We start from the raw sequence: 12882 nt of genomic DNA, 5'->3' as shown, positions 1-12882 counted from the left end.
AATACAGTGACTCTCAGAGTAACCTAGTGTTGATCCCAGTGGATCGTACCATGGTGCTTCTTTTCCTTGTTCCCATTTTGTAAATAATTTTTAATAAAAGCTAAAAATGTATCAGTATCTCATATCATCTCTTTTCCATGTGAGCAACTGCCATAGGGATTGTATGGGATAGTAGACAATGCTCAGTCCTGCCTTGTGTGCAAGGGACTGGACTAAAAGACCTCAAGGTCCCTTCCAGTCCTATGATTCTATAACTGCCCCTGCTGTGGATGTTATAGGATTGTGAATGGAAAGGAGATAGTCTATGTGGCTAAGAATGTGAGGAGAGTAGCAATCTTCCATGAAGATGTTTGCAAAAAAAGCAAATATGTTCCTGGGATGTATTAACAGGAGTGTTGTAAGTAAGACATGAAAAACAATTCTTACATTCTACTCTGTACTGATTAGACCTCATCTGGAGCTTTATGTCCAATTCTGGGTACCACATTTCAGGAAAGATGTGTACAAATTTGAGAAGAGCAACAAACATTATAAAACATCTAGAAAACATAACCTATGGGGGAAGTTTGAAAGAATGATGTTTGTTTAGTTTGGAAAAGAGAGGAATGAGGGGACATGAAAACAGCTTTCAAGTATCTAAAAGGCTGTTATAAGGAGGAGGGAGAAAAATTACTTTCCTCAACCTCTGATGGGACAAGAACCAATAAACTTAAATTACAGTAAGGGAGGTTTAGATTGGACATTAGGAAAAACTTCCTAACTGTTAGGGTGGTTATACACTGGAATAAACTGCCTAGGGAGGTTGTGGAATCTCCATAATTGGAGATTTTTAAGAACAGGTTAGCCAAACACCTGTTAGGGATGTTTCAGATGATGCTTGGTCTTCCCAGGAGTGCAGGGGACTGGACTTGATGACCTCTCAAGGTTCCTTCCAGCTCTCTGATTCTATGTTTGACAATGCCTGACATAAGCAATTGCTGCAGCTGCCATAAAAATGTTCTGGGAGTAGGAATGGGGAGCAACCCGATGTCAGGTTTTTTCCTAATTCTTACCTTCACAATTCTATTAACCTGGCTGCTCCCCTCCATCTCAGAGTTGGCTGTATTACAATGGTGACATGATTCCTATTTATCCATCTTTTAAAGTGCTTTGTAATCCTTGGGCAAGTCATTCCATCTCTGCGCCTCAGTGACCTCACCTTCAACATAGGAATAGTGCTACTAACCCACCTGCCAGGGGAGCTGTTGTGAGTTTCAATGGTTTAGAAATGGCAATTTGTTCTTACTGGAAGGGAGCTCATGTCTCTGTGACTCATTCAATTCTTGACTGTCAGCAAGGGAGTCAACCATGATGATACTTATAGTGAGGTGGAAACTTGTCCACTAGGAATTGAACTAAGGCCTTTCAGGGATTGACTCATGTTCCCCTCAGTAAAAATGAGGGAGGGACAAAATGAATAAAAGTGTGAAATATTTGCAGGCAGGTAAAATTTGGGAGCATAACTTTTCTCATACCTTCTTGTCTTATTTTACCCATTAGCCATCGGATTAGCCCTCTCTGATTAAGTTAAAAATCAATAAAAGCAACCTACGCCTGAACACAGCAGCAGAATACAACTGCCCAGGAGCGCTGCAGACTGGGGGAGAGTTAAGTTTCTCAAGGGAAAGGTTTCAGGGTGGGGGTTAAATAATCAGGAGTCAAATGATTCCCTGAAGTGCAAGGCTCCTGCACAGAGTTATTTCAAAAGCTGGAAAAGCAGCAGATGCGGTGAAGTTTCAAGCCTGGTCTCTCTCTTTCTATGAACCAGGAATCATGGGTGGCTGCTGCCCTCTATAAGCCATTTTGCACACAGCACATTCTCCATGCTCACGTTTGGAAAGACACCATTACCACACCTTGATCCCACAACCCGTCATTACCCAAGTGTATGCGGTGCAGGTGCCACCTTGCCGTGCACCATCACCTATGTGGAATGAATGTTGCCCTTTCCAACAGCCAGGAAACATGTCACAAAAGGCTCCCAATCTTGCTGGGCAATACAGAGTTGCCAGCTAGCAGTTCAAAGCTCCAACAGTAAGAAAGCTTAGCGGGCATAGAGAGCTTTACACCTCGAAAGCGTCATACAAGCATAATGAAATTCATCACAATTGAAGTAAAACCGTCCAATTAATACTTTGCATTTGACTGCCTAGCATGCATCCAAAGAAGTGGGCTGATTATCAGAGCAGCTGAAACCCAAGCACGCACTGCTCTCAGTAAGAACTGTGGGAGCTCAGAACCTCTGAATGTCAAACTACTTATTTAGATGCCTTATGTTTAGCACCTATGTTTTGACATTTTTGGCCAGATATTTTAATTTCCTCACTTCTGATATAACACCTGAGAATACAAAATTATTTTAAAACAATCTTAGAACTGTAATCAACTTTAGATCAATAATGCTGTTTGCCTGAAGAAGAAAACGAAAATGACTACTCATTTTCCTGTCTCAAAACTCACCTCTGCCAAAAGGCATACAGAAAACTGCTAGTTGATAACAACTAGGCAGATGATGGCAAAGCATAGTGCACATCCTTTCAATTGTTAACCTCTCTCTCCCATCTTCACACTCCAACCAGTTTGTCTTATCCTCCTGTTTTGAATGGTCTGTCAGATTGTAAACTCTTTGGGGCAGGGACTGTCATTTGTTATATGCCTGTACAGCACCTATTATGATGAGGGCCCAATCTGGTGTAGGCTCTTCAATACTACTGCAAATGTTAAATAACAGCAAATTGCCATTACTCATGCACTAGCACAATACAGGCAGTCCCCGAGTTACGCGGATCCGACTTATGTCGGATCCGCAGTTACGAACGGGGCCCTTCCTCTCCCTGGTCTCCAGCAGACCAGGGAGAGGAAGCAAAGCGGCGGAACACGCGGGCAGCGGACAGGGCTGTTCGCTGCCCACGTGCTCCGCGGCTTGACTCTGCTTTGCCCCCCCCGTCCCCCTGGTCTGCAGACCAGGGGGACGGGGAGGCAAAGCAGAGCAAAGCAGAGAGCAAAGCGGCGGACCACGTGGGCAGCGGACAGCCCAGACGCGTCTGGGCTGTCAGCTGACCGCACGCTCCGCGGCTTGGCTCTGCTTTGCCCCCCCTCCCCCTCCGTCCCCCTGGTCTGCAGACCAGGGGGATGGGGGGCAAAGCAGAGCAAAGCCGCGGAGCATGCGGGCAGCGGACAGCCCAGACGCGTCTGGGCTGTCCGCTGCCCACGTGGTCCGCCGCTTTGCTCCCCGTCCCCCTGGTCTGCAGACCAGGGGGACGGGGAGCAAAGCAGAGCAAAGCCACGGAGCCCGAGGGCAGCAGGACAGCCACGGCGTGTCTAGGCTGTCCCGCTGCCCCCGTGCTCCGCGGCTTTGCTCCGGACACCTGTGGTACAGCAGCTGGGGCGCTGCCAGTTGATCCCGTAGCGCCGCTCTGGGCGCTACTGGACCAACCGGGCAGCACCCCAGCTGCTCTGCCCCAGGCGTCCCCAAGTCAGCCGCTGCTGAAACTGACCAGTGGCTGACTACAAGAAGCCCCTGCCCCGGGCTTCCTGGAATCAGCCGCTGATCAGTTTCAGCAGCAGCTGACTTGGGGATGCCTGGGGTTCTTAAGTTGAATCTGTATGTAAGTCAGAACTGGCGTCCAGATTCAGCCGCTGTTGAAACTGATCAGTTTCAGCAGTGGCTGAATCTGGACGCCAGTTCCGACTTACATACAGATTCAACTTAAGAACAAACCTACAGTCCCTATCTTGTACGTAACCCGGGGACTGCCTGTACTGCAATGTTTGGGTTGTGAATACAGCAGGAGGAGAAAGATGAATGGCATCCACATAAAAATACTTACAGCAGAACTTTAGAGTTATTAACAACTTAGGAAAGGAGGTTTTAATGCAATACAAAACATTTAGTTTGTTCTTTCAAAAGTTTACAACTGAACATTGACTTAATACAGCTTTGAAACTTTATTATGCAGAAGAAAAATACTGCGTGTAACCATCTTAATTTAAACCCAAAAATAACAACCCAGTTTCCTTGTCTTGTCAAATCTTTTTACCAACTTTCCCTTTTGAGTTTGCTTTTTGTTGGTTGGTTGGTTCTTTACATTTAACACGGCACTGTACTGGTTTTTTGTTTTGTTTTGTTTTTTGGTCTCTTCTGCTGCCTGACTGCATACTTCTAGTTCCAACTGAGGTGTGTAGTTGACCAGTCAATTTGTAGCTCTGAGATTCTGCTGCAATTGGGATTTTAAATAATTTTAAGAAAACTTTCCTATTGATTGCAGATATGGGACCTAAATTGACCTGACAGAGTTCTTTAACTATGCTCTGTAAATACATTTGTGTCTGCATGTTGCGCATGTATATTTGTCTAAAAACACAGTAAAAGGAATCGACAAATTAAGAGAGTACATTTCACAGGAACCACAAAAAAAGTCAATGAACACTCAGCAATAAAAGACAAAACCAGACCAAAAAAAAACCCCTCATCCAAAGGTCAAACACAACAGAAAATTGATTGATAAATTAAAGCATTCTCTCTGCAGCAAACCAAAGGATATTGCATAATGAAGCAACACATGTCGAACTCCCCCTTCCTGATCTGATAGGAATGAAGCCTGCACTGTAATTGCCCTCTAAGGCCTGATGGAATCATCCTCTAGCATTGGAAATCCACAGCAACATACCCAGGAACTCCCCAAACAAACTGAAGCATTATCGCACCATTAGGGTTACTGCTTGTACATGAGGTCACAAAGCTGATAGTGTCTTTCTCTGGCTGACAGTGGTAAATTATCTTGACTAATGTTTCGCTGGGGGCTATAAGTTAGTTGCCTGCTGACTCCGGCTGTCTGGGAATCCCCTCTGGATAGATTTACTTTTAGAGAATCACTCAATGCAGGCCATGGCTCTGGACTGTTCAAACAAACTCACTGTGGCAGAAAGAAAATTTGTGTGGCAAATAAGGATAAATCTTGTTTTTAACTGTAAACTATAACAGGTGCAATGGGGAGAGAAAATGGAGGCACAAGGTCCCCTCCAGTACACTTCTGTATCTCCTAGCAACTTCCAAAAGCTAAGAATTCCTTCCAAGAAGGCTACGTACTATTACTAATCCCAAACATAAGCTATGATTCTGGAACCTGAAAAGGTCCAACGGCCTTAACTGTTCATGTGTCTTGAGTGAGACTGAGTTTTAGTCAACTAAAGCAGGAGGCTTTGCAATGGGAATGCCTTCACATTCACTCTGATTGTCAGTTTCAGGCAGAGGAGAGATCTTTTCTGTCTGTTGGAAGGCCCTTTATTCTGCATCACCTTTTGGTTTGTAGGAATGACTGAGGAGAGAGACGTCATCTTATAAGTTAAAGGGAAAACCCAAAGTTCAAAGAAAAGTAATTGCTTGAAGGCCATGTAGTTAATTATCACTTCTTAGATTCTGGATGTACTTAATGATTCATTCAGAAAAACAGCAACAAGCATGGGCTCTGATTCTGAGAAATGCTGAATGCTCTCAACTATAATTGGCTTCACCGAAGACAGTCAAGATCTTGAATCAAAAGGGCTGTAAGACCGATCATGTGCCTTTTAACCACTCAATAGGTTTGTTTGTGTAATTAAGTGCCCCAGAACCAAAAAGCCTGATCCTGTTTGACCCTGGGTAGCCACAGCTTCCATTGACTTCAGTTTGAGCTGAAGGTGCTCAGACTTTGGGTTCAAGCCTTTAGCTCCTCCCACACAATTCTAATTGAAACTCTCCCTCAGCCTCTTCTAGAAAGGAAAGAGCTGAAAGAAGAGAGCAAAGCTGGGAATGGGGAGATGAAACGGGAAGGGCCTAAGCACATTGTTATTTCTGCCACTGATTGCTAGATGCTCAATTCCAGCCAATTGAGAGAGGCTGTAAATCATGGAGAGAGTCCAGCATCCTAGCTCCAATTTCTGTTCCCAGAGGGTTTACACAGCATAAATATTTACTATGCTTTTTACTGGTTTTGTTGTTCATTCACATGGCTCTGACAAAATCCTTGGCAGTGGGAGCACCCAGGAATCTGACTGTCCTTCACAGATACTTTGTGCTCACACAAAATGATTGAGATCCATCTGTGCCCAAAGATGCTTTTAGAAAGAATATTTAAGGCTCATGGAAAGGTGCCAGACAGCCCTGGAGACTGAACTCCTATTTGCCCACAAAACATTTACATAAAGGGTAGCAGCAGGGCAAGCTTCCTTCTACATGCCTCATCCATGTCTTGGAGGGCCCCCATCTCAGGGCAAGAGGCCAAATCAGTCTTCATGACCCCGTTAGCCATTGGATCCTGGCTCAGACTTCCAAAAAGGAGACAGACAGCATAAACTCCCAGCCAACTTAACCACAGTATAACAGAGGGACCCCCTGCAGGGATGAAAGATGCCCATCTTTATCAGGAACTGGATTGAGACCACTGACTCATTCCACACAGGACACCAGAGTAGCTCTCAAATAATTTCTGATCACCACAAAGGCTGTCCAGAATTAAGCAAACAACCCACCAGGAAAAGGAGTCATCCCATTCTCCAATCTCTGCATTGTCACATGTGCAGATAAACCTTTATGGTACATCATGGACCATCCAATACATTCCTGCCACATGGGCATCTCCACAAACATACAGTGCCAACACTGGTCTCCAGTCTGAAAGCACAAATGGGCCTTGGCTCACACAAGTTCCTCTGAATGTCCTTCCTCAAGTCAACTGTAGTGTTAGGATACAAATATCAACATTTCCACTGTGAAGCAAGACCTTAGCTGACAGTCCAGGAAATCAAACCGGATACTAACGCTGAACTTGTTGACTATAGCTGTGAGATCAATTTGTAGCATTAAGAGCTTGGAAAATATTGGAGATACATTTGTTTAAACCTCCTCTTCCCCTTCTCAAAATTATTTTAATTCATATGAATATGATGAAAAAAGAGAAAAAGGACAAATTATAAAATTATAATTACAAATTAAAATTATAAAAACAGTGAAGCCAAACTGTCCCATGTTCTAACAGGCAGCAAATTGTATTGTCCCCAGAGAAATTCAGATAATTCCAAAGTAGACTGTGTTTTGCAGCCTACACTTGGAAAGACCTGGAGTGCAGTAAGGTAGAAGCAAAGCGCATTGACTATCACCCTGCGCTGCAGGGTGATGCACCCAGAAGGTTTCCTGAACACAGAAGTAGGTGCACAGTGAAACATCTAGAGGAGGATGTGATCTAGTTATTGGAGCAGGGGACTGTGATTATTCCTATCTGTCACCAACTTCTTGTGTGACTTTGGTCAAGGCACTAACTCTGTAACTCAGTTTGCTCTACTTTAAAATGAAGGTATCACCTATACTGCACACAGGCACGTTATGAGAATTAATAAACTAAGGTCTGTGAAGTGCTGGGAGATCCTAGAATGATAGGGGCTATATAAGTAACTTGCCAACTACTACAGGGGAAGGAGAAGATGAAAGGATGATGAACCAGAAGGGGTGCATGAAAACCCTAGGACTTCAATGGATATCAGCGAATTCGACACTCCCTACCTGAGAGGCAAAGATAACCCTCTTTACAATTACTCTGCCAGGGTCCATTAAGCAATGTCCATGCTCTGATGCCTCAGGCCATCACCTGCTACATGAAACAAAAGAGAAAACACCACTCTGACAACAAGAGAAAGAAAAGCTAAGTGATTTTGCAAACACAAGAATTGCTAAGGGAAAAACAACCTACACTCCACATCAAGAGTCCTCACTAAGAAACCAGTGCAGTGATTTATATTTACAAACAGCGCTCCTTCACCAATACCTGTCCCAGACACAAAACAGCAGGTGAGAAGCATGTTCTGTGTCAGGAAGTCGCAAGCAACTTGTGGAAGGACCTCATTTAAGTGCTTTTAAAGATGGTTTAAACATGGCAAAAAAATAATGACTCAGTTTTTTCAGGTTCTCCACCAGTCCAGGTTCAAGTCAGGAGACTGGATATCTCTGTGTGTGTGTGTGTGTGTGTGAACTTTACAGTCCCTACTTACTCTGCTGCCACAGGTTTGGCAGAAACCAGATTCTGACATCAAACACCCCAAAGAGCTAATGAGAAATTCTTCTGGGATGGCAAGTCAGATTTAAAAGGCTACACAATGTGACTGCTGGGAGAATGCAAAAAGGAATGAGAGAAAAGAGAGAGATAAAGCCTTACTAGACTTTAGTAAGGCATTTGATACAGTCTCGCATGATATTCTTATCAATAAACTAGGCAAATACAACTTAGATGGGGCTACTATAAGGTGGGTGAATAACTGGCTGGATAACTGTTCCCAGAGAGTAATTATTAACAGTTCAGAATCCTGCTGGAAAGGTATAACAAGTGGGGATCCGCAGGGCTCTGTTTTGGGACTGGTTCCGTTCAATATCTTTATCAACAATTAGATATTGGCATGGAGAGTACACTTATTAAGTTTGCAGATGATACCAAGCTGGGAGGGGTTGCAACTGCTTTGAAGGATAGGGTCATAATTCAAAATGATCTGGACAAATTGGAGAAATGGTCTGAAGTAAACAGGATGAAGTTTAATAAAGACAAATGCAAAGTGCTTCACTTAGGAAGGAACAATCAGTTTCACACATACAGAATGGGAAGCGACTGTCTAGGAAGGAGTACGGCAGAAACGGATCTAGGGGTTATAGTGGACCACAAACTAAATATGAGTCAACAGTGTGACACTGCTGCAAAAAAAGCAAACATGATTCTAGGATGCATTAACAGGTGTGTTGTGAGCAAGACATGAGAAGTCATTCTTCTGTTCTACTCTGCACTGATTAGGCCTCAGTTGGAGTATTGTGTCCAGTTCTGGGCACTGCATTTCAAGAAAGATGTGGAGAAATTGGAGAAGGTCCAGAGAAGAGCAACAAGAATGATGAAAGGTCTAGAGAACATGACTTATGAAGGAAGACTGAAAGAATTGGGCTTGTTTAGTTTGGAAAAGAGAAGATTGAGAGGGGACATGATAGCCGTTTTCAGATATCTAAAAGGGTGTCACAAGGAGAAGGGAGAAAAATTGTTCTTCCTGGCCCCTGAGGCTAGAATAAGAAGCAATAGGCTTAAACTGCAGCAAGGGAGGTTTAGGTTGGACATTAGGAAAAAGTTTCTAACTGTCAGGGTGGTTAAACACTGGAATAAATTGCCTAGGAAGGTTGTGGAATCTTCATCTCTGGAGATATTGAAGAATAGGTTGGATAAATGTCTAGTCAGTATTGGGTCCTGCCACGAGGGCAGGGGACTGGACTCGATGACCTCTGGAGGTCCCTTCCAGTCCTACTATTCTATGAAGGCTAAAGAAAAGGGAAGCTAGAAAGGGAACAAAAGAGAAAAGAAAAATGAGGAGAAAAAAAAAAATTCTGCTATTTTAACCTACAGAGGGGTTTTGTGCTCTAATTAGGTCTTTTACACATCCCAGGACTTTGGTTTCAGTGGCTTCTGAAAAACAAACCTATTCAAATTCCATAAGTACTCAGAGCATTATGGGAGATAGCTGTAAAACCAAAAGCTGGGGGAAGATTAGGGTTAGGAACAGGGCAGTGACAGTGATCAGCTGGACTCAAGGCACATAACACAAGGTTATGCTTCCCACTATAGAGCTACAAGTCAAATTTTAATGGGCCAAAAATGACAGCAGGGAAATGAGTGTCCGCCCTCCACTGCAAAAATTACAGCTTCTCCCAACCCCTACCCATTCCCCACTATCAATGCTTTACCACAGTGAGCTCTCATAAAGGAGGATTTTTAAAATGTGGACAGTTTATCATAAGAAGACTGGACAAGGGGGATCCAGTAGATATAGTATACTTAGATTTTCAGAAAGCCTTTGACAAGGTCCCTTACCAAAGGCTCTTGTGTAAATTACATTGTCATGGGATAGAGGGAAGGTCCTTTCATGGATTGAGAACTGGTTAAAAGACAGGAAACAAAGGGTAGGAATAAATGATACATTTTCAGAATGCAGAGGGGTAACTAATGGTGTCCCCCAAAGGTCAGTCCTGGGACCAATCCTGTTCAACTTATTCATAAATGATCTGGAGAAAGGGATAAGCAGTGAGGTGGTAAAGTTTGTAGATGATACCAAACTGTTTAGGATAGTCAAGACAGAAGCAGACTGTGAGGGACTCCAAAAAGATCTCATTAAACTGAGTGATTGGGCAACAAAATGGCAAATGAAATTTAATTTGGATAAGTGTAAAGTAATGCAGATTGGAAAAAATAACCCCAACTACACGTACAGTATGATGGGGGCTAATATGGCCATGACAAATCAGGAAAGAGTTCTAGAGTTATTGTGGATCATTCTCTGAAAACGTCCACACAGTGTACAGCGGCGGTCAAAAAGGCAAATAGGATGTTAGGAATTATTAAGAAAGGGATAGAAAATAAGACCCAGAATATCTTACTGCCCCTGTATAAAACTTGAATACTGTGTACAGATGTGGTCTGCTCACCTCAAAAAAAGATATTTTGGCCTTAGAAGGGTTCAGAAAAGGGCAACTAAAATGATAAGGGGTTTGGAACGGGTCCCATATGAAGAGAGGTTAAAACAACTGGGAATTTTCAGTTTAGAAAAGAGGAGACTGAGGGGGGATATGATAGAGGTCTATAAAATCATGAGTGGTGTGGAGAGGGCCAATAAAGAAAAGTTATTTATTAGTTCCCATAATAGAAGAACTAGAGGACACCAAATGAAGTTAATGGGTAGCAGGTTTAAAACTAATAAAAGAAAGTTCTTCTTCACACAGCGTGTAGTCAACCTGTGGAACTCCTTGCCAGAAGAGGCTGTGAAGGCTAGGACTATAACAGAGTTTAAAGAGAATCTGGATAATTTCATGGAGGTTAGGTCCATAAAAGGCTATTAGCCAGGGGATAAAATGGTGTCTCTGGCCTCTGTTTGTCAGAGGCTGGAGAAGGATTGCAGGAAACAAATCGCTTGATCACTGTCTTCGGTCCACTCTCTTTGGGGCACCTGGTGCTGGCAACTGTCGGCAGACAGGCTACTGGGCTAGATGGACCTTTGGTCTGACCCAGCACGGCCGTTCTTATGTTCTTATGACAGCTCAGGGGTTTAATAATGGACAAGAATCTCCTGGGCTTCAAATCTGGTTGTTTCAATTACACCTAGGTCACAAATGGCTGAAAACTAGAGCTATGCAATGGCTATGGGGAGACCAGTGTGAAATCAGTTTGGTATGGTTCCCTCTTGAAAGCCCACACTAATCCAGACCAGGGATATTAACTAGCGATTAATTTACTAGTCGAGTAGTTGATGGCATTTCCATTGACTAGTCGATAAGCACTTCCGCGTTCCTCCTTTGAAATGTACAAGAGCCCCAGCGGTGTCTCTTCTGCATTTCAAAGTCGGAATGCCAATGGAGCCCAGGACCACTGAGAAGTCCAGCTGACTCTGAGCTCTACGTGGGTGCTTCTGCTTTGAAATGCACAAGAATCCCAGTGGAGGCTCTTGTGCATTTCAAAGCAGAAGCGCCCACATGGACCCTGGGGTCAGCGACGGACTCAAGACTCCCACGCTGGCCCCAGGCTCCATGCAGTGCTTCCTTTTTGAATTGCACAAGAACCTCCACTGGGGCTCTTGTACATTTCAAAGCTGGCACACTACACGGAGCCCGGGGTCTGTTGGGGACTCCCCAGCTGACCCTGGGCTCCATGTGGCGCTGCCACCTTTAAGTACCCTTCTCTTCTCCCCCCCTTTGCTGCCTCTATCTGACAGAGGCAGCAAGTGGGGAGGGGAGCAACTAGTCAGCTATCCTGTTGACTATCCAATAAGCATTTGCTTATCGGACAGTCGACTAGTTGACTAGCCCTTTACATCCTGAACCCAGACATGCTGTGTTGCAAATGCCCATCATGCAGCAGAGAATATGCATATCCTGTTCGCTTGAATGCACAGAAGGCAGACTGCCTCTTGCAAGATACTGAGCACCAACGGCTGCCACTGAGCCTGCTCTCTCGCTGAAACCAGGGGAGGACAGGATGTTCAGTACAGAGCATGCAGCATTGAGAACCATGCAGGGTTGGGTGTCTGGTTAGCTCCATTCAAGCTGCACACAAAACGCAAGCAGGATTTGATCCTAAAGTGGCATTCCCTGACCTGGCAAAAGATACCTGCCTTCTTCCTTCTTCTGTCATAGATATCTATGAAAGCACTCTCCTCTTGTTCTTTCAAACGAGGACCCATCCTGTGAATTGCTGAGCACCCTCCACCCCCAATGAAGTAAAAGGGAGTTGGGGGTACTAAGCACATTTTGGTCACAATTCTATTTTCCAATATTAGCTTCTGCAAGTTTATGGAAACAAGCTTCCTCCTACCATTGCTTTATATCAATTCTGAAGTGAGTGGGGCTACACCAGGATGCAGAGATCCCTTTCCCCCAACACACAGTCCACTTGTGGACAGCAGCCACATTTTTTTCTACTGATTATTAGGGATGTTAACAAATGTGTATTTGTGTAAACATGTAACTACTGGATTTTTAGCGGTTACACGTTCACACGCAGGGAGGTAGGCAAGAGCCGGTGCTTTCAGGGAGCTACTTTTTAAGTCAGCCCCTGATGAGCACAGGCTGTCACTTCCGCCTGCCCTGCCTCTGTTATACAGGCAGCAGTGTGGGGGACAGGTGGCTCCGTGGGAGCCAGTACGCACAGGGAATTGGCTTGAAACCCAACCTCCTGTGTGTACTGGCTCCTGCCTGCCCCACCTCACCCCCTGTCTTGCTGCCTCTCTATCTGAGGCAGCAGCACAGGGGGGCAGGCAGTTGTATGGGAGCCAGCACATGCAGGGGGCAGGCTTAAA

At 44.4% G+C, this 12882-nt stretch overlaps 1 protein-coding gene across 2 annotated transcripts in view; it reads right to left on the bottom strand.

Moving 5' to 3' along the window:
- The window catches only part of PEX14 (peroxisomal biogenesis factor 14), a 117440-nt gene that overhangs the window by 84892 nt on the left and 19666 nt on the right, over positions 1-12882 (bottom strand). The window lies entirely within an intron of this gene.

The sequence above is a fragment of the Pelodiscus sinensis genome, chromosome 24, assembly GCF_052426305.1.
Source record: "Pelodiscus sinensis isolate ZL-2025 chromosome 24, ASM5242630v1, whole genome shotgun sequence".
In the NCBI taxonomy this organism is placed as follows: domain Eukaryota; kingdom Metazoa; phylum Chordata; order Testudines; family Trionychidae; genus Pelodiscus; species Pelodiscus sinensis.
Note: the sequence above shows the minus strand (reverse complement) of the source record. Positions and strands in the feature narration are given on the sequence as shown.